The following is a 24,203-nucleotide window of genomic DNA, read 5'->3' as shown; positions in this document are numbered from 1 at the left end:
AATTTAATACAAATGGCACAATACCGACTTATGTACAAGAGGAGTAACACTCTAACTTTCAATGTTTTGTACCTCTCCTGTGAGTCCAGTTTTAGATTCCGATGCTTCACTTTAGGATTACTGTATACCTTGGACCTTTTTATTGTCTATGACAAACAGAAATTGCATCCAAATTTAATACAAATGGCACAATGCCGACTTGAGTACAAGAGGACTGACACTCTCACTTTCTGTGATTTGAACCGCTCCTGTGAGTCCAGTTTTACATTCCGATGCTTCACTTCGGGTTTACTTTATACCTTGCACCTTCTGATTGACGATGAAACACAGAAATTGCATCGGAATTTGATACAAAATGCACAATGCCGACTTAAGTAAAAGAGGACAGACACTCTAACTTTCTATGATTTGAATCTCTCCTGTGAGTCTAGTTTTAGATTCTGATGCCTCACGTCAGGTTTACTGTTTCCCTTGGACCTTCGTATTGACGATGAAACACAGAAATTGCATCCGAATTTAATACAAAAGGCACAATGCCGTCTTAAGTAAAAGAGGACTGACACTCTAACATTCTATGATTTGATCCTCTCCTGCGTGTCCAGTTTCAGATTCCGATGCTTCACTTAAGGTTTACTGTATCCCTTGGACATTCTTATTGCCGATGAAACACACAAATTGCATCCGAATTTAATACAAACGGCACAACACCGACTTAAGTACAAGAGGAGTGACACTCTAACTTTCTATGATTTGAACCTCTCCTGTGAGTCCAGTTTTAGATTCCGATGTTTCACTTCAGGTTTAGTGTATCCCTTGGACCCTCTTATTGACTATAAAACACAGGAATTGCATCCGAATTTAATACAAATGGCACAATGCCGACTCAAGTACAAGAGGACTGACACTCTCGCTTTCTATGATTTGAACCTCTCCTGTGAGTCCAGTTTTAAATTCCGATGCTTCACTTCAGGTTTACTGTATACCTTGCACCTTCGTGTTGACGATGGAACAAAGAAATTGCATCGGAATTTAATACAAAAGGCACAATGCCGACTTAAGTAAAAGAGGACTGACACTCTAACTTTCTATGATTTGAACCTCTCCTGTGAGTCCAGTTTTAGATCCCGATGCTTCACTTCGGGTTTACTGTATCCCTTGGACCTTCTTATTGACGATGAAACACAGAAATTGCATCCGAATTTTATACAAAAGGCACAATGCCGACTTAAATACAAGAGGACTGACACTCTAACTTTCTATGAATTGAACCTCTCCTGTGAGTCCAGTTTTAGATTCTGATGCTTCACTTCAGGTTTACTGCATCCCTTGGACCTGCTTATTGACGATGTAACACAGAAATTGCATCCGAATTTAATACAAATGGCACAATGCCGACTTAAGTACAAGAGGACTGACACTCTCACTTTCTATGATATGAACCTCTCCTGTGAGTCCAGTTTTAGATTCCGATGCTTCACTTCAGGTTTACTGTATCCCTTGGACCTTCTTATTGAGGATGAATCACAGAAATTGCATCCGAATTTAACACAAATCGCTCAATGCCGACTTAAGTACAAGAGGACTGACACTCTTACTTTCTATGATTCGAACCTCTCCTGTGAGGTCAGTTTTAGATTCCGATGCTTCACTTCAGGTTTACTGTATCCCTTGGACCTTCTTATTGGCGATAAAACACAGAAATTGCATCCGAATTTAATACAAAAGGCACAATACCGACTTAAGTACAAGAGGAGTGACACTCTAACTGTCTATGATTTGAACCTCTGCTGTGAGTCCAGTTTCAGATTCCGATGTTTCACTTCAGGTTTAGTGTATCCCTTGGACCTTCTTATTGATTATGAAACACAGGAATTGCAGCCGAATTTAATACAAATGGCACAATGCCGACTTAAGTACAAGAGGACTGACACTCTCACTTTCTATGATTTGAACCTCTCCTGTGAGTCCAGTTTTAAATTGCGATGCTTCACTTCAGGTTTACTGTATACCTTGCACCTTCTTATTGACGATGAAACATAGAAATTGCATCGGAATTTAATACAAAAGGCACAATGCCGATTGAAGTAAAAGTGGACTGACACTCTAACTTTCTATGATTTGAACCTCTCCTGTGAGTCCAGTTTTAAATTCCGATGCTTCACTTCAGGTTTACTGTATACCTTGCACCTTCGTATTGACGATGGAACAAAGAAATTGCATCGGAATTTAATACAAAAGGCACAATGCCGACTTAAGTAAAAGAGGACTGACACTCTAACTTTCTATGATTTGAACCTCTCCTGTGAGTCCAGTTTTAGATTCCGATGCTTCACTTTGGGTTTACTGTATCCCTTGGACCTTCTTATTGACGATGAAACACAGAAATTTCATCCGAATTTTATACAAAAGGCACAATGCCGACTTAAATACAAGAGGACTGACACTCTAACTTTCTATGAATTGAACCTCTCCTGTGAGTCCAGTTTTAGATTCTGATGCTTCACTTCAGGTTTACTGCATCCCTTGGACCTGCTTATTGACGATGTAACACAGAAATTGCATCCGAAATTAATACAAATGGCACAATGCCGACTTAAGTACAAGAGGACTGACACTCTCACTTTCTATGATTTGAACCTCTCCTGTGAGTCCAGTTTTAGATTCCGATGCTTCACTTCAGGTTTACTGTATCCCTTGGACCTTCTTATTGAGGATGAAACACAGAAATTGCATCCGAATTTAACACAAATCGCACAATGCCGACTTAAGTACAAGAGGACAGACACTCTCACTTTCTATGATTCGAACCTCTCCTGTGAGGTCAGTTTTAGATTCCGATGCTTCACTTCAGGTTTACTGTATCCCTTGGACCTTCTTATTGGCGATAAAACACAGAAATTGCATCCGAATTTAATACAAAAGGCACAATACCGACTTAAGTACAAGAGGAGTGACACTCTAACTTTCTATGATTTGAACCTCTGCTGTGAGTCCAGTTTCAGATTCCGATGTTTCACTTCAGGTTTAGTGTATCCCTTGGACCTTCTTATTGATTATGAAACACAGGAATTGCAGCCGAATTTAATACAAATGGCACAATGCCGACTTAAGTACAATAGGACTGTCATTCTAACTTTCTATGATTTGAACCTCTCCTGTGAGTCCAGTTTTAGATTCCGATGCCTAACTTCAGGTTTACTGTATCCCTTGGACTTTCTTGATGACGATGAAACACAAAAATTGCATCCGAATTTAATACAAATGGCACAATACCGACTTATGTACAAGAGGAGTAACACTCTAACTTTCAATGTTTTGTACCTCTCCTGTGAGTCCAGTTTTAGATTCCGATGCTTCACTTTAGGATTACTGTATACCTTGGACCTTTTTATTGTCTATGACAAACAGAAATTGCATCCAAATTTAATACAAATGGCACAATGCCGACTTTAGTACAAGAGGACTGACACTCTCACTTTCTGTGATTTGAACCGCTCCTGTGAGTCCAGTTTTACATTCCGATGCTTCACTTCGGGTTTACTTTATACCTTGCACCTTCTGATTGACGATGAAACACAGAAATTGCATCGGAATTTGATACAAAATGCACAATGCCGACTTAAGTAAAAGAGGACAGACACTCTAACTTTCTATGATTTAAATCTCTCCTGTGAGTCTAGTTTTAGATTCTGATGCCTCACGTCAGGTTTACTGTTTCCCTTGGACCTTCGTATTGACGATGAAACACAGAAATTGCATCCGAATTTAATACAAAAGGCACAATGCCGACTTAAGTAAAAGAGGACTGACACTCTAACATTCTATGATTTGACCCTCTCCTGCGTGTCCAGTTTCAGATTCCGATGCTTCACTTAAGGTTTACTGTATCCCTTGGACATTCTTATTGCCGATGAAACACACAAATTGCATCCGAATTTAATACAAACGGCACAATACCGACTTAAGTACAAGAGGAGTGACACTCTAACTTTCTATGATTTGAATCTCTCCTGTGAGTCCAGTTTTAGATTCCGATGCTTCACTTCAGGTTTACTGTATCCTCTGGACGTTCTTATTGATGATGAAACACAGAAATTGAATCGGAATTAAATTCAAACGGCACAATGCCGACCTAAGTAGAAGAGGACTAACACTCCCACTTTCTATGATTTGAAACTCTCCTGTGAGGCCAGTTTTAGATTCCGACGCTTCATTTCAGGTTTACTGTATCCCTTGGACCTTCTAATTGACAATGAAACACAGAGTTTGCGTCCGAATTTAATACAAAAGGTACAATGCGGACTTAAGTACAAGCGGACTGACACTCTCACTTCCTATGATTTGAATCTTTCCTGTGAGTCCAGATTTAGATTCCGATGCTTCACTTTAGGTTTACTGTATTCCTTGGACCTTCTTATTGACGATGAAACACAGAAATTGCACCCGAATTTAATACAAATGGCACAATGCGGACAAAAGTACAAGAGGACTGACACTCGCACTTCCTATGATGTGAAACACTCCTGTGAGTCCAGTTTTAGATTCCGATGCTTCACTTCATGTTTTTGTATCCCTTGGACCTTCTTATTGACGATGAAACACAGAAATTGCATCGGAATTAAATTCAAAAGGCACAATGCCGACTTAAGTAAAGAGGACAGACATTCTCACTTTCAATGATTTGAACCTCTCCTGTGAGTCCACTTTTAGATTCCGATGCTTCACTTCAGGTTTACTGTATCCCTTGGACCTTCTTATTGACGATGAAACACAGAAATGCATCGGAATTAAATTAAAAACGCACCATGCCGACTTAAGTAAAAGAGTACTGACACTCTCACTTTCTACGTTAGAACCTCTCCTGTGAGGTCAGTTTTAGATTCCGATGCTTCACTTCAGGTTTACTGTATCCCTTGGACCTTCTTATTGACGATAAAAAACAGTTATTGCATCAGAATTTAATACAAAAGGCACAATACCAACTTAAGCACAAGAGGAGTGACACTCTAACTTTCTATGATTTGAATCTCTCCTGTGAGTCTAGTTTTAGATTCTGATGCCTCACTTCAGGTTTACTGTATCCCTTGGACCTTCTTATTGACGATGAAACACAGAAATTGCATCGGAATTAAATTCGAAAGGCACAACGCCGACTTAAGTAAAAGAGGACTGACCCTCTCACTTTCTATGATTTGAACCTCTCCTGTGAGTCCAGTTTCAGATTCCGATGTTTCACTTCAGGTTTACTGTATCCCTTGGACCTTCTTACTGCCGATGAAACACAGAAATTGCATCGGAATTAAATTCAAAAGGCACAATACCGACTTAAGTACAAGAGGTGTGACACTCTAACTTTCTATGATTTGAATCTCTCCTGTGAGTCCAGTTTTAGATTCTGATGCTACACTTCAGGTTTACTGTATCCCTTGGACGTTCTTATTGACGATAAAACACAGAAATTGCATCGGAATTAAATTCAAAAGGCACAATGCCGACCTAAGTAGAAGAGGACTAACACTCGCACTTTCTATGATTTGAACCTCTCCTGTGAGTCCAGTTTTAGATTCCGATGCTTCACTTCTGGTTTACTGTATCCCTTGGACGTTCTTATTGATGATGAAACACAGAAATTGCATCGGAATTAAATTCAAAAGGCACAATGCCGACCTAAGTAGAAGAGGACTAACACTCCCACTTTCTATGATTTGAACCTCTCCTGTGAGTCCAGTTTTAGATTCCGATGCTTCACTTCAGGTTAACTGTATACCTTGCACCTTCTTATTGACGATGAAACACAGAAATTGCATCGGAATTAAATTCAAAAGGCACAATTACGACTTAAGTACAAGAGGACTGACACTCTCACTTTCTATGCATTGAACCTCTCCTGTGAATCCAGTTTTAGATTCCGATGCTTCATTTCAGGTTTACTGTATCCCTTGGACCTTCTTATTGATGATGAAACACAGAAATTGCATCGGAATTAAATTCAAAAGGAACAATGGCGACTTAAGTAAAAGAGGGCTGACACTCTCACTTTCTATGAATTGAACCTCTCCTGTGAGTCCATTTTCGAATTCCGATGCTTCACTTCAGGTTTACTGTATCCCTTGGACCTTCTTATTGATGATGAAACGCAGAAATTGCATCCAAATTTAATACAAATGGCACAATGCCGACGTGAGTACAAGAGGACTGACACTCTCACTTTCTGTGATGTGAACCTCTCCTGTGAGTCCAGGTTTAGTTTCCGATGCTTCACTTCAGGTTTTTTATCCCTTGGACCTTCTTATTGACGATGAAACACAAAAAGTGCATCGGAATTACATTTAAAATGCACAATGCCGACTTAAGTAAAAGTGGACTGACACTCTCACTTTCTATGATTTGAACCTCTCCTGTGAGTCCACTTTTAGATTCCGATGCTTCACTTCAGGTTTACTGTATCCCTTCTACCTTCTTATTGACGATGAAACACAGAAATTGGATCGGAATTAAATTCAAAACGCACAATGCCGACTTAAGTACAAGAAGACTGACACTCTCACATTCTATGATTTGAACCTCTCCTGTGAGTCCAGTTTTAGATTCCGATGCTTCACTTCAGGTTTACTGTATCCCTTGCACCTTCGTATTGACGATGAAACACAGAAATTGCATCGGAATTAAATTCAAAAGGCACAATGCCGACTTAAGTACAAGAGGACTGACACTCTAACTTTCTATCATTTGAACCTCTCCTGTGAGTCCAGGTTTAGATTCCGATGCTTCACTTCAAGTTTACTGTATCCTTTGGACCTTCTTATTGACGATGAAACACAGAAATTGCATCCGAATTTAATTCAAAAGGCACAATATCGACTTAAGTACAAGAGGAGTGACACTCTAACTCTCTATGATTTGAACCTCTCCTGTGAGCCCAGTTTTAGTATCTGATGCTTCACTTCAGGTTTGCTGTATCCCTTGGACCTTCTTATTGATGATGAAACGCAGAAATTGCATCCTAATTTAATACAAATGGCACAATGCCGACGTAAGTACAAGAGGACTGACACTCTCACTTTCTGTGATGTGAACCTCTCCTGTGAGTCCAGGTTTAGTTTCCGATGCTTCACTTCAGGTTTTTTATCCCTTGGACCTTCTTATTGACGATGAAACACAGAAATTGCATCCGAATTTAATACACATGGCACAATGCCGACTTAAGTACAAGAGGACTGACACTCTCACTTTCTATGATTGGAACCTCTCCTGTGAGTCCAGATTTAGATTCCGATGCTTCACTTCAGGTTTACTGTTTCCCTTGGACCTTCTTATTGACGATGAAACACAGAAATTGCGTCCGAATTTGATAGAAATGGCACAATGCCGACTTAAGTACAGGAGGACTGACACTCTCACTTTCTATGATTTGAACCTCTCCTGTGAGGCCAGTTTTAGATTCCGATGCTTCACTGCAGGTTTACTGTATCCCTTGGACCCTCTTATTGACGATAAAACACAGAAATTGCATCCGAATTTAATACAAAAGGCACAATACCGACTAAAGAACAAGAGGAGTGACTTTCTAACTTTCTATGATTTGAACCTCTCCTGTGAGTCCAGTTTTAGACTGCGATGTTACACTTCTGGTTTAGTGAGTCCCTTGGACCCTCTTATTGACTATGAAACACAGGAATTGCATCCGAATTTAATACAAATGGCACAATGCCGACTTATGTACAAAAGGACTGACACTCTCACTTTCTATGATTTGAACCTCTCCTGTGAGTCCTGTTTTAGATTCCGATGCTACACTTCGGGTTTACTGTATCCCTTGGACCTTCTTATTGAGGATGAAACACAGAAATTGCATCCGAATGTAACACAAACCGCACAATGCCGACTTAAGTACAAGAGGACTGACACTCTAACTTTCTATGATTCGAACCTCTCCTGTGAGGTCAGTTTTAGATTCCGATGCTTCACTTCAGGTTTACTGTATCCCTTGGACCTTCTTATTGACGATAAAACACAGAAATTGCATCCGAATTTAATACAAAAGGCACAATACCGACTTAAGTACAAGAGGAGTGACACTCTAACTTTCTATGATTTGAACCTCTCCTGTGAGTCCAGTTTTAGATTCCGTTGTTTCACTTCTGGTCTAGTGTATCCATTGGACCTTCTTATTGACTATGAAACACTGGAATTGCATCTTAATTTAATACAAATTCCACAATGCCGACTTAAGTACAAGAGGACTGACGCTCTCACATTCTATGATTTGAACCTCTCCTGTGAGTACAGTTTTAAATTCCGATGCTTCACTTCAGGTTTACTGCATACCTTGCACCTTCTTATTGACGATGAAACACAGAAATAGCATCGGAATTAAATTCAACAGGCACAATGCCGACTTAAGTACAAGAGGACTGACACTCTCACTGTCTATGATTTGAACCTCTCCTGTGAGTCCAGTTTTAGAATCCGATGCTTCATTTCAGGTTTACTGTATCCCTTGGACCTTCTAATTGACGATGAAACACAGAGTTTGCATCCGAATTTAACACAAAATGTACAATGCCGACTTAAGTACAGCCGGACTGACACTCTCACTTCCTATGATTTGAAACTTTCCTGTGAGTCCAGTTTTAGATTCCGATGCTACACTTCAGGTTTACTGAATCCTTTGGACCTTCTTATTGACGATGAAACACAAAAATTGCTCCCGAATATAATACAAATGGCACAATGCCGACTTAAGTAAAAGTGGACTGACACTCTCACTTTCTATGATTTGAACCTCTCCTGTGAGTCCACTTTTAGATTCCGATGCTTCACTTCAGGTTTACTGTATCCCTTGGACCTTCTTATTGACGATGAAACACAGAAATTGCATCGGAATTAAATTCAAAACGCACAATGCCGACTTAAGTACAAGAAGACTGACACTCTCACATTCTATGATTTGAACCTCTCCTGTGAGTCCAGTTTTAGATTCCGATGCTTCACTTCAGGTTTACTGTATCCCTTGCACCTTCGTATTGACGATGAAACACAAAAATTGCATCGGAATTAAATTCAAAAGGCACAATGCCGACTTAAGTACAAGAAGACTGACACTCTAACTTTCTATGATTTGAACCTCTCCTGTGAGTTCAGTTTTAGATTCCGATGCTTCACTTCAGGTTTACTGTATCCCTTGGACCTTCTTATTGACGATGAAACACAGAAATTGCATCGGAATTTAATTCAAAAGGCACAATACTGACTTAAGTATAAGAGGAGTGACACTCTAACTCTCTATGATTTGAACCTCTCCTGTGAGCCCAGTTTTAGATTCTGATGCTTCACTTCAGGTTTACTGTATCCCTTGGACCTTCTAATTGACGATGAAACACAGAAATTGCATCCGAATTTAATACTAATGGCACAATGCCGACTTAAGTAAAAGGGACAGACGCTCTAACTTTCTATGATTTGAACCTCTCCTGTGAGTCTAGTATTAGATTCTGATGCCTCACTTCAGGTTTACTGTATCCCTTGGACGTTCTTATTGACGATGAAATACAGAAATTTCATCCGAATTTAATACCAAAGGCACATTGCCGACTTAAGTAAAAGAGGACTGACACTCTAACATTCTATGATTTGATCCTCTCCTGCGAGTCCAGTTTCGGATTCCGATGCTTCACTTAAGGTTTACTGTATCCCTTGGACATTCTTATTGACGATGAAACACAGAAATTGCATCCGAATTTAATACAAAAGGCACAATACCGACTTAAGTACAAGAGGAGTGACACTCTAACTTTCTATGATTTGAACCTTTCCTGTGAGTCCAGTTTTAAATTCCGATGCTTAATTTCAGGTTTACTGTATCCCTTGGACCTTCTAATTGACGATGAAACACAGAGTTTGCAGCCGAATTTAATACAAAAGGTACAATGCCGACTTAAGTACTTGCGGACTGACACTCTCACTTTCTATGATTTGAACCTTTCCTGTGAGTCCAGTTTTAGATTCCGATGGTTCACTTCAGGTTTACTGTATCCCTTGGACGCTCTTATTGACGATGAAACACAGAAATTGCACCCGAATTTAATACAAATGGCACAATGCCGACATAAGTACAAGAGGACTGACACTCGCACTTCCTATGATGTGAAACCCTGCTGTGAGTCCAGTTTTAGATTCCGATGCTTCACTTCAGGTATTTGTATCCCTTGGACCTTCTTATTGACGATGAAACACAGAAATTGCATCGGAATTAAATTCAAAAGGCACAATGCCGACTTAAGTACAAGAGGACTGACACTCTAACTTTCAATGATTTCAACCTCTCCTGTGAGTCCAGGTTTAGATTCCGGTGCTTCACTTCAAGTTTACTGTATCCCCTGGACCCTCTTATTGACGATGAAACACAGTAATTGCATCCGAATTTAATTCAAAAGGCACAATATCGACTTAAGTACAAGAGGAGTGACACTCTAACTCTCTATGATTTGAACCTCTCCTGTGAGCCCAGTTTTAGATTCTGATGCTTCACGTCAGGTTTACTATATCCCTTGGACCTTCTTATTGACGATGAAACGCAGAAATTGCATCCGAATTTAATACAAATGGCACAATGCCGACTTAAGTACAAGATGACTGACACTCTCACTTTCTATGATGTGAACCTCTCCTGTGAGTCCAGTTTTAGTTTCCGATGCTTCAATTCAGGTTTTTGTATCCCTTGGACCATCTTATTGACGATGAAACAAAGAAATTGCATCCGAATTTAATACAAATAGCACAATACCGACTTAAGTACAAGAGGAGGAACACTCTAACTTTCAATGATTTGTACCTCTCCTGTGAGTCCAGTTTTAGATTCCGATGCTTCACTTTAGGATTACTGTATACCTTGGACCCTTTTATTGACTATGACAAACAGAAATTGCATCCGAATTTAATACAAATGGCACAATGCTGACTTAAGTACAAGGGGACTGACACTCTCACTTTCTTTGATTTGAATCTCTCCTGTGAGTCCAGTTTCACACTCCGATGCTTCACTTTGGGTTTACTTTATACCTTGCACCTTCTGATTGACGATGAAACACAGAAAATGCATCGGAATTTAATACAAAAGGCACAATGCCGACTTAAGTAAAAGGGACAGACACTCTAACTTTCTATGATTTGAACCTCTCCTGTGAGTCTAGTTTTAGATTCTGATGAGTCACTTCAGGTTTACTGTATACCTTGGACTTTCTTATTGACGGTGAAACACAGAAATTGCATCCGAATTTAATACAAAAGGCACAATACCTACTTAAGTACAAGAGGGCTGACACTCTAACTTTCTATGATTTGAATCTCTCCTGTGAGTCCAGTTTTAGATTCCGATGCTTCACTTCAGGTTTACTGTATCCCTTGGACGTTCTTATTGATGATGAAACACAGAAATTGCATCGGAATTAAATTCAAAAGGCACAATGCCGACCTAAGTAGAAGAGGACTAACTCTCCCACGTTCTATGATTTGAACCTCTCCTGTGAGTCCAGTTTTAGATTCCGATGCTTCACTTCAGGTTAACTGTATACCTTGCACCTTCACCTTCTTATTGACGATGAAACACAGAAATGCATCGGAATTAAATTCAAAACGCACAATGCCGACTTAAGTAAAAGAGGACTGACACTCTCACTCTTTATGATTTGGACCTCTAGTGTGAGTCCAGTTTTAGATTCCGATGCTTCACTTCAGGTTTACTGTATCCCTTGGACCTTCTTATTGCCGATGAAACACAGAAATTGCATCGGAATTAAATTCAAAAGGCACAATACCGACTTAAGTACAAGAGGAGTGACACTCTAACTTTCTATGATTTGAATCTCTCCTGTGAGTCCAGTTTTAGATTCCGATGCTTCACTTCAGGTTTACTGTATCCCTTGGACGTTCTTAGTGACGATGAAACACAGAAATTGCATCGGAATTAAATTCAAAAGGCACAACGCCGACCTAAGTAGTAGAGGACTAACACTCGCACTTTCTATGATTTGAACCTCTCCTGTGAGTCCAGTTTTAGATTCCGATGCTTCACTGCAGGTATACTGTATACCTTGCACCTTCTTATTGACGATGAATCACAGATACTGTATCGGAATTAAATTCGAAAGGCACAATGCCGACTTAAGTACAAGAATACTAACACTCTAACTTTCTATGATTTGAACCTCTCCTGTGAGTCCAGGTTTAGTTTCCGATGCTTCACTTCAAGTTAACTGTATCCCTTGGACCTTCTTATTGACGATGAAACACAGAAATTGCATCCGAAATTAATTCAAAAGGCACAATATCGACTTATGTACAAGAGGAGTGACACTCTAACTCTCTATGATTTGAACCTCTCCTGTGAGCCCAGTTTTAGTATCTGATGCTTCACTTCAGGTTTACTGTATCCCTTGGACCTTCTTATTGATGATGAAACGCAGAAATTGCATCCTAATTTAATACAAATGGCACAATGCCGACGTAAGTACAAGAGGACTGACACTCTCACTTTCTGTGATGTGAACCTCTCCTGTGAGTCCAGGTTTAGTTTCCGATGCTTCACTTCAGGTTTTTTATCCCTTGGACCTTCTTATTGACGATGAAACACAGAAATTGCATCCGAATTTCATACAAATGGCACAATGCCGACTTAAGTACAAGAGGACTGACACTCTCACTTTCTATGATTGGAACCTCTCCTATGAGTCCAGATTTAGATTCCGATGCTTCACTTCAGGTTTACTGTTTCCATTGGACATTCTTATTGACGATGAAACAGAGAAATTGCGTCCGAATTTGATAGAAATGGCACAATGCCGACTTAAGTACAAGAGGACTGACACTCTCACTTTCTATGATTTGAACCTCTCCTGTGAGTCCAGTTTTAGATTCCGACGCTTCACTTCAGGTTTACTGTATCCCTTGGACCTTCTTATTGAGGATGAAACACGGAAATTGTACCCGAATTGAACACAAATCGCACAATGCCGACTTAAGTACAAGAGGACTGACACTCTCACATTCTATGATTCGAACCTCTCCTGTGAGGTCAGTTTTAGATTCCGATGCTTCACTGCAGGTTTACTGTATCCCTGGGACCCTCTTATTGACGATAAAACACAGAAATTGCATCCGAATTTAATACAAAAGGAACAATACCGACTAAAGTACAAGAGGAGTGACTTTCTAACTTTCTATGATTTGAACCTCTCCTGTGAGTCCAGTTTTAGATTGCGATGTTACACTTCTGGTTTAGTGAGTCCCTTGGACCTTCTTATTGACTATGAAACACAGGAATTGCATCCGAATTTAATACAAATGGCACAATGCCGACTTATGTACAAGAGGACTGACACTCTCACTTTCTATGATTTGAACCTCTCCTGTGAGTCCTGTTTTAGATTCCGATGCTACACTTCGGGTTCACTGTATCCCTTGGACCTTCTTATTGAGGATGAAACACAGAAATTGCATCCGAATGTAACACAAATCGCACAATGCCGACTTAAGTACAAGAGGACTGACACTCTTACTTTCTATGATTCGAACCTCTCCTGTGGGGTCAGTTTTAGATTCCGATGCTTCACTTCAGGTTTACTGTATCCCTTGGACCTTCTAATTGACGATGAAACACAGAGTTTGCATCCGAATTTAATACAAAAGGTACTATGCCGACTTAAGTACAGCCGGACTGACACCCTCACATCCTATGATTTGAACCTTTCCTGTGAGTCCAGTTTTAGATTCCGATGCTTCACTTCAGGTTTACTGAATCCTTTGGACCTTCTTATTGACGATGAAACACAAAAATTGCTCCCGAATATAATACAAATGGCACAATGCCGACTTAAGTAAAAGTGGACTGACACTCTCACTTTCTATGATTTGAACCTCTCCTGTGAGTCCACTTTTAGATTCCGATGCTTCACTTCAGGTTTACTGTATCCCTTGGACCCTCTTATTGACGATGAAACACAGAAATTGCATCGGAATTAAATTCAAAACGCACAATGCCGACTTAAGTACAAGAAGACTGACACTCTCGAATTCTATGATTTGAACCTCTCCTGTGAGTCCAGTTTTAGATTCCGATGCTTCACTTCAGGTTTACTGTATCCCTTGCACCTTCGTATTGACGATGAAACACAGAAATTGCATCGGAACTACATTCAAAAGGCACAATGCCGACTTAAGTACAAGAGGACTGACACTCTAACTTTCTATGATTTGAACCGCTCCTGTGAGTTCAGTTTTAGATTCCGATGCTTCACTTCAGGTTTACTGTATCCCTTGGACCTTCTTATTGACGATGAAACACAGAAATTGCATCGGAATTTAATTCAAAAGGCACAATACTGACTTAAGTATAAGAGGAGTGACACTCTAACTCTCTATGATTTGAACCTCTCCTGTGAGCCCAGTTTTAGATTCTGATGCTTCACTTCAGGTTTACTGTTCCCTTGGACCTTCTTATTGACGATGAAATACAGAAATTGCATCCGAATTTAATACAAAAGGCACAATGCCGACTTAAGTAAACGAGTACTGACACTCTAACATTCTATGATTTGATCCTCTCCTGCGAGTCCAGTTTCAGATTCCGATGCTTCACTTAAGGTTTACTGTATCCCTTGGACACTCTTATTGACGATGAAACACAGAAATTGCATCCGAATTTAATACAAAAGGCACAATACCGACTTAAGTACAAGAGGGCTGACACTCTAACTTTCTATGATTTGAATCTCTCCTGTGAGTCCAGTTTTAGATTCCGATGCTTCACTTCAGGTTTACTGTATCCCTTGGACCTTCTTATTGATGATGAAACACAGAAATCGCATCGGAATTAAATTCAAAAGGCACAATGCCGACCTAAGTAGAAGAGGACTAACACTCCCACTTTCTATGATTTGAACCTCTCATGTGAGTCCAGTTTTAGATTCAGATGCTTCACTTCAGGTTAACTGTATACCTTGCACCTTCTTATTGACGATGAAACACAGAAATTGCATCGGAATTAAATTCAAAAGGCACAATTACGACTTATGTACAAGAGGACTGATACTCTCACTTTCTATGCATTGAACCTCTCCTGTGAGTCCAGTTTTATATTCCGATGCTTCATTTCAGGTTTACTGTATCCCTTGGACCTTCTTATTGATGATGAAACACGGAAATTGCATCGGAATTAAATTCAAAAGGAACAATGCCGACTTAAGTAAAAGAGGGCTGACACTCTCACTTTCTATGATTTGAACCTCTCCTGTGAGTCCAGTTTCAGATTCCGATGCTTCACTTCAGGTTTACTGTATCCCTTGCACCTTCGTATTGACGATGAAACACAGAAATTGCATCGGAACTACATTCAAAAGGCACAATGCCGACTTCAGTACAAGAGGACTGACACTCTCACTTTCTATGATTTGAACCTCTCCTGTGAGTCCACTTTTAGATTCCGATGCTTCACTTCAGGTTTACTGTATCCCTTGGACCTTCTTATTGACGATGAAACACAGAAATTGCATCGGAATTGAATTCAAAACGCACAATGCCGACTTAAGTACAAGAAGACTGACACTCTCGAATTCTATAATTTGAACCTCTCCTGTGAGTCCAGTTTTAGATTCCGATGCTTCACTTCAGGTTTACTGTATCCCTTGCACCTTCGTATTGACGATGAAACACAGAAATTGCATCGGAACGAAATTCAAAAGGCACAATGCCGACTTAAGTACAAGAGGACTGACACTCTAACTTTCTATGATTTGAACCGCTCCTGTGAGTTCAGTTTTAGATTCCGATGCTTCACTTCAGGTTTACTGTATCCCTTGGACCTTCTTATTGACGATGAAACACAGAAATTGCATCGGAATTTAATTCAAAAGGCACAATACTAACTTAAGTATAAGAGGAGTGACACTCTAACTCTCTATGATTTGAACCTCTCCTGTGAGCCCAGTTTTAGATTCTGATGCTTCACTTCAGGTTTACTGTTCCCTTGGACCTTCTTATTCACGATGAAATACAGAAATTGCATCCGAATTTAATACAAAAGGCACAATGCCGACTTAAGTAAACGAGTACTGACACTCTAACATTCTATGATTTGATCCTCTCCTGCGAGTCCAGTTTCAGATTCCGATGCTTCACTTAAGGTTTACTGTATCCCTTGGACATTCTTATTGACGATGAAACACAGTAATTGCATCCGAATTTAATACAAAAGGCACAATACCGACGTAAGTACAAGAGGGCTGACACTCTAACTTTCTATGATTTGAATCTCTCCTGTGAGTCCAGTTTTAGATTCCGATGCTTCACTTCAGGTTTACTGTATCCCTTGGACCTTCTTATTGATGATGAAACACAGAAATTGCATCGGAATTAAATTCAAAAGGCACAATGCCGACCTAAGTAGAAGAGGACTAACACTCCCACTTTCTATGATTTGAACCTCTCCTGTGAGTCCAGTTTTAGATTCAGATGCTTCACTTCAGGTTAACTGTATACCTTGCACCTTCTTATTGGCGATGAAACACAGAAATTGCATCGGAATTAAATTCAAAAGGCACAATTACGACTTAAGTACAAGAGGACTGATACTCTCACTTTCTATGCATTGAACCTCTCCTGTGAGTCCAGTTTTAGATTCCGATGCTTCATTTCAGGTTTACTGTATCCCTTGGACCTTCTTATTGATGATGAACACAGAAATTGCATCGGAATTAAATTCAAAAGGAACAATGCCGACTTAAGTAAAAGAGGGCTGACACTCTCACTTTCTATGATTTGAACCTCTCCTGTGAGTCCAGTTTCAGATTCCGATGCTTCACTTCAGGTTTACTGTATCCCTTGGACCTTCTTATTGACGATGAAACACAGAAATGCATCGGAATTAAATTCAAAACGCACAATGACGACTTAAGTAAAAGAGGACTGACACTCTCACTCTTTATGATTTGGACCTCTCGTGTGAGTCCAGTTTTAGATTCCGACGCTTCACTTCAGGTTTACTGTATCCCTTGGAACTTCTTATCGCCGATGAAACACAGAAATTGCATCGGAATTAAATTCAAAAGGCACAATACCGACTTAAGTACAAGAGGAGTGACACTCTAACTTTCTATGATTTGAATCTCTCCTGTGAGTCCAGTTTTAGATTCCGATGCTTCACTTCAGGTTTACTGTATCCCTTGGACGTTCTTAGTGACGATGAAACACAGAAATTGCATCGGAATTAAATTCAAAAGGCACAATGCCGACCTAAGTAGTAGAGGACTAACACTCGCACTTTCTATGATTTGAACCTCTCCTGTGAGTCCAGTTTTAGATTCCGATGCTTCACTTCAGGTATACTGTATACCTTGCACCTTCGTATTGACGATGAATCACAGATATTGCATCGGAATTAAATTCAAAAGGCACAATGCCGACTTAAGTACAAGAATACTGACACTCTAACTTTCTATGATTTGAACCTCTCCTGTGAGTCCAGGTTTAGATTCCGATGCTTCACTTCAAGTTTACTGTATCCTTTGGACCTTCTTATTGACGATGAAACACAGAAATTGCATCCGAATTTAATTCAAAAGGCACAATATCGACTTAAGTACAAGAGGAGTGACACTCTAACTCTCTATGATTTGAACCTCTCCTGTGAGCCCAGTTTTAGTATCTGATGCTTCACTTCAGGTTTACTGTATCCCTTGGACCTTCTTATTGATGATGAAACGCAGAAATTGCATCCTAATTTAATACAAATGGCACAATGCCGACGTAAGTACAAGAGGACTGACACTCTCACTTTCTGTGATGTGAACCTCTCCTGTGAGGCCAGGTTTAGTTTCCGATGCTTCACTTCAGGTTTTTTATCCCTTGGACCTTCTTATTGACGATGAAACACAGAAATTGCATCCGAATTTAATACAAATGGCACAATGCCTACGTAAGTACAAGAGGACTGACACTCTCACTTTCTATGATTGGAACCTCTCCTGTGAGTCCAGATTTAGATTCCGATGCTTCACTTCAGGTTTACTGTTTCCCTTGGACCTTCTTATTGACGATGAAACACAGAAATTGCGTCCGAATTTGATAGAAATGGCACAATGCCGACTTAAGTACAAGAGGACTGACACTCTCACTTTCTATGATTTGAACCTCTCCTGTGAGTCCAGTTTTAGATTCCGATGCTTCACTTCAGGTTTACTGTATCCCTTGGACCTTATTATTGAGGATGAAACACGGAAATTGTACCCGAATTGTACACAAATCGCACAATGCCGACTTAAGTACAAGAGGACTGACAATCTCACATTCTATGATTCGAACCTCTCCTGTGAGGTCAGTTTTAGATTCCGATGCTTCACTGCAGGTTTACTGTATCCCTTGGACCCTCTTATTGACGATAAAACACAGAAATTGCATTAGAATTTAATACAAAAGGCACAATACCGACTAAAGTACAAGAGGAGTGACTTTCTAACTTTCTATGATTTGAACCTTTCCTGTGAGTCCAGTTTTAGATTGAGATGTTACACTTTTGGTTTAGTGAGTCCCTTGGACCTTCTTATTGACTATGAAACACAGGAATTGCATCCGAATTTAATACAAATGGCACAATGCCGACTTATGTACAAGAGGACTGACACTCTCACTTTCTATGATTTGAACCTCTCCTGTGAGTCCTGTTTTAGATTCCGATGCTACACTTCGGGTTTACTGTATCCCTTGGACCTTCTTATTGAGGATGAAACAAAGAAATTGCATCCGAATGTAACACAAATCGCACAATGCCGACTTAAGTACAAGAGGACTGACACTCTAACTTTCTATGATTCGAACCTCTCCTGTGAGGTCAGTTTTAGATTCCGATGCTTCACTTCAGGTTTACTGTATCCCTTGGACCTTCTTATTGACGATAAAACACAGAAATTGCATCCGAATTTAATACAAAAGGCACAATACCGACTTAAGTACAAGAGGAGTGACACTCTAACTTTCTATGATTTGAACCTCTCCTGTGAGTCCAGTTTTAGATTCCGTTGTTTCACTTCTGGTTTAGTGTATCCATTGGACCTTCTTATTGACTATGAAACACAGGAATTGCATCTGAATTTAATACAAATTCCACAATGCCGACTTAAGTACAAGAGGACTGACGCTCTCACTTTCTATGATTTGAACCTCTCCTGTGAGTACAGTTTTAAATTCCGCTGCTTCACTTCAGGTTTACTGCATACCTAGCACCTTCTTATTGACGATGAAACACAGACATAGCATCGGAATTAAATTCAACAGGCACAATGCCGACTTAAGTACTAGAGGACTGACACTCTCACTGTCTATGATTTGAACCTCTCCTGTGAGTCCAGTTTTATAATCCGATGCTTCATTTCAGGTTTACTGTATCCCTTGGACCTTCTAATTGACGATGAAACACAGAGTTTGCATCCGAATTTAATACAAAAGGTACAATGCCGACTTAAGTACAGCCGGAGTGACACTCTCACTTCCTATGATTTGAACCTTTCCTGTGAGTCCAGTTTTAGATTCCGATGCTTCACTTCAGGTTTAATGAATCCTTTGGACCTTCTTATTGACGATGAAACACAAAAATTGCTCCCGAATATAATACAAATGGCACAATGCCGACTTAAGTACAAGAGGACTGACACTATCACTTTCTATGATGTGAACCTCTCCTATGAGTCCAGTTTTAGATTCCGATGCTTCACTTCAGGTTTTTGTATCCCTTGGACCTTCTTATTGACGATGAAACACAGAAATTGCATCGGAATTTAATTCAAAAGGCACAATACTGACTTAAGTATAAGAGGAGTGACACTCTAACTCTCTATGATTTGAACCTCTCCTGTGAGCCCAGTTTTAGATTCTGATGCTTCACTTCAGGTTTACTGTATCCCTTGGACCTTCTTATTGTCGATGAAACACAGAAATTGCATCCGAATTTAATACTAATGGCACAATGCCGATATAAGTAAAAGGGACAGACACTCTAACTTTCTATGATTTGAACCTCTCCTGTGAGTCTAGTTTTAGATTCTGATGCCTCACTTCAGGTTTACTGTATCCCTTGGACGTTTTTATTGACGATGAAATACAGAAATTGCATCCGAATTTAATACAAAAGGCACAATGCCGACTTAAGTAAAAGTGGACTGACACTCTAACATTCTATGATTTGATCCTCTCCTGCGAGTCCAGTTTCAGATTCCGATGCTTCACTTAAGGTTTACTGTATCCCTTGGACATTCTTATTGACGATGAAACACAGAAATTGCATCCGAATTTAATACAAAAGGCACAATACCGACTTAAGTACAAAAGAAGTGACACTCTAACTTTCTATGATTTGAATCTCTCCTGTGAGTCCAGTTTTAGATTCCTATGCTTCACTTCAGGTTTACTGTATCCCTTGGACCTTCTTATTGACGATAAAACACAGAAATTGCATCCGAATTTAATACAAAAGGCACAATACCGACTTAAGTACAAGAGGAGTGACACTCTAACTTTCTATGATTTGAACCTCTCCTGTGAGTCCAGTTTTAGATTCCGTTGTTTCACTTCTGGTTTAGTGTATCCATTGGACCTTCTTATTGACTATGAAACACAGGACTTGCATCTGAATTTAATACAAATTCCACAATGCCGACTTAAGTACAAGAGGACTGACGCTCTCACTTTCTATGATTTGAACCTCTCCTGTGAGTAGAGTTTTAAATTCCGCTGTTTCACTTCAGGTTTACTGCATACCTAGCACCTTCTTATTGACGATGAAACACAGACATAGCAACGGAATTAAATTCAACAGGCACAATGCCGACTTAAGTACTAGAGGACTGAATCTCTCACTGTCTATGATTTGAACCTCTCCTGTGAGTCCAGTTTTATAATCCGATGCTTCATTTCAGGTTTACTGTATCCCTTGGACCTTCTAATTGACGATGAAACACAGAGTTTGCATCCGAATTTAATACAAAAGGTACAATGCTGACTTAAGTACAGCCGGAGTGACACTCTCACTTCCTATGATTTGAACCTTTCCTGTGAGTCCAGTTTTAGATTCCGATGCTTCACTTCAGGTTTAATGAATCCTTTGGACCTTCTTATTAACGATGAAACACAAAAATTGCTCCCGAATATAATACAAATGGCACAATGCCGACTTAAGTACAAGAGGACTGACACTATCACTTTCTATGATGTGAACCTCTCCTATGAGTCCAGTTTTAGATTCCGATGCTTCACTTCAGGTTTTTGTATCCCTTGGACCTTCTTATTGACGACGAAACACAGAAATTGCATCGGAATTTAATTCAAAAGGCACAATACTGACTTAAGTATAAGAGGAGTGACACTCTAACTCTCTATGATTTGAACCTCTCCTGTGAGCCCAGTTTTAGATTCTGATGCCTCACTTCAGGTTTACTGTATCCCTTGGACCTTCTTATTGTCGATGAAACACAGAAATTGCATCCGAATTTAATACTAATGGCACAATGCCGACTTAAGTAAAAGGGACAGACACTCTAACTTTCTATGATTTGAACCTCTCCTGTGAGTCTAGTTTTAGATTCTGATGCCTCACTTCAGGTTTACTGTACCCCTTGGACGTTTTTATTGACGATGAAATACAGAAATTGCATCCGAATTTAATACAAAAGGCACAATGCCGACTTAAGTAAAAGGGACAGACACTCTAACTTTCTATGATTTGAACCTCTCCTGTGAGTCTAGTTTTAGATTCTGATGCCTCACTTCAGGTTTACTGTATCCCTTGGACGTTCTTATTGACGATGAAATACAGAAATTGCATCCGAATTTAATACAAAAGGCACAATGCCGACTTAAGTAAAAGAGGACTGACACTCTAACATTCTATGATTTGATCCTCTCCTGCGAGTCCAGTTTCAGATTCCGATGCTTCACTTAAGGTTTACTGTATCCCTTGGACATTCTTATTGACGATGAAACACAGAAATTGCATCCGAATTTAATACAAAAGGCACAATACCGACTTAAGTACAAGAGGAGTGACACTCTAACTTCCTATGATTTGAATCTCTCCTGTAAGTCCAGTTTTAGATTCCGATGCTTCACTTCAGGTTTACTGTATCCATTGGACGTTCTTATTGATGATGAAACACAGAAATTGCATCGGAATTAAATTCAAAAGGCACAATGCCGACCTAAGTAGAAGAGGACTAACACTCCCACTTCCTATGATTTGAACCTCTCCTGTGAGTCCAGTTTTAGATTCCTATGCTTCACTTCAGGTTAACTGTATACCTTGCACCTTCTTATTGACGATGAAACACAGAAATTGCATCGGAATTAAATTCAAAATGCACAATTATGACTTAAGTACAAGAGGACTGACACTCTCACTTCCAATGATTTGAACCTCTCCTGTGAGTCCAGTTTTAGATTCCGATGCTTAATTTCAGGTTTACTGTATCCCTTGGACCTTCTAATTGACGATGAAACACAGAGTTTGCATCCGAATTTAATACAAAAGGTACAATGCCGACTTAAGTACAAGCGGACTGACACTCTCACATTCTATGATTTGAACCTTTCCTGTGAGTCCAGTTTTAGATTCCGATGGTTCACTTCAGGTTTACTGTATCCCTTGGACCCTCTTATTGACGATGAAACACAGAAATTGCACCCGAATTTAATACAAATGGCACAATGCCGACATAAGTACAAGAGGACTGACACTCGCACTTCCTATGATGTAAAACCCTGCTGTGAGTCCAGTTTTAGATTCCGAAGCTTCACTTCAGGTTTTTGGATCCCTTGGACCTTCTTATTGACGATGAAACACAGAAATTGCATCGGAATTAAATTCAAAAGGCACAATGCCGACTGAAGTACAAGAGGACTGACACTCTAACTTTCACTGATTTCAACCTCTCCTGTGAGTCCAGGTTTAGATTCGATGCTTCACTTCAAGTTTACTGTATCCCCTGGACCTTCTCATTGACGATGAAACACAGAAATTGCATCCGAATTTAATTCAAAAGGCACAATATCGGCTTAAGTACAAGAGGAGTGACACTCTAACTCTCTATGATTTGAACCTCTCCTGCGAGCCCAGTTTTAGATTCTGATGCTTCACTTCAGGTTTACTGTATCCCTTGGACCTTCTTATTGACGATGAAACGCAGAAATTGCATCCGAATTTAATACAAATGGCACAATGCCGACTTAAGTTCAAGATGACTGACACTCTCACTTTCTATGATGTGAACCCCTCCTGTGAGTCCAGTTTTAGTTTCCGATGCTTCAATTCACGTTTTTGTATCCCTTGGACCATCTTATTGACGATGAAACAAAGAAATTGCATCCGAATTTAATACAAATGGCACAATACCGACTTAAGTACAAGAGGAGTAACACTCTAACTTTCAATGATTTGTACCTCTCCTGTGAGTCCAGTTTTAGATTCCGATGCTTCACTTTAGGATTACTGTATACCTTGGACCTTTTTATTGACTATGACAAACAGAAATTGCATCCGAATTTAATACAAATGGCACAATGCCGACTTAAGTACAAGGGGACTGACACTCTCACTTTCTATTATTTGAACCTCTCCTGTGAGTCCAGTTTTACACTCCGATGCTTCACTTTGGGTTTACTTTATACCTTGCACCTTCTGATTGACGATGAAACACAGAAAATCCATCGGAATTTAATACAAAAGGCACAATGCCGACTTAAGTAAAAGGGACAGACACTCTAACTTTCTATGATTTGAACCTCTCCTGTGAGTCTAGTTTTAGATTCTGATGCCTCACTTCAGGTTTACTGTATCCTTTGGACCTTCTTATTGACGGTGAAACACAAAAATTGCATCCGAATTTAATACAAAAGGCAGAATGCAGACTTAAGTAAAAGAGGACTGACACTCTAACATTCTCTGATTTGATCCTCTCCTGCGAGTCCAGTTTCAGATTCCGATGCTTCACTTAAGGTTTACTGTATCCCTTGGACATTCTTATTGACGATGAAACACAGAAATTGCATCCGAATTTAATACAAAAGGCACAATACCGACTTAAGTACAAGAGGAGTGACACTCTAACTTTCTATGATTTGAATCTCTCCTGTGAGTCCAGTTTTAGATTCCGATGCTTCACTTCAGG

This window comes from Schistocerca americana, chromosome 5, assembly GCF_021461395.2.
Source record: "Schistocerca americana isolate TAMUIC-IGC-003095 chromosome 5, iqSchAmer2.1, whole genome shotgun sequence".
Taxonomy (NCBI): Eukaryota; Metazoa; Arthropoda; class Insecta; order Orthoptera; family Acrididae; genus Schistocerca; species Schistocerca americana.
The sequence above is the reverse complement of the archived record's forward strand: the minus strand, read 5'-3'. Positions refer to the sequence as shown.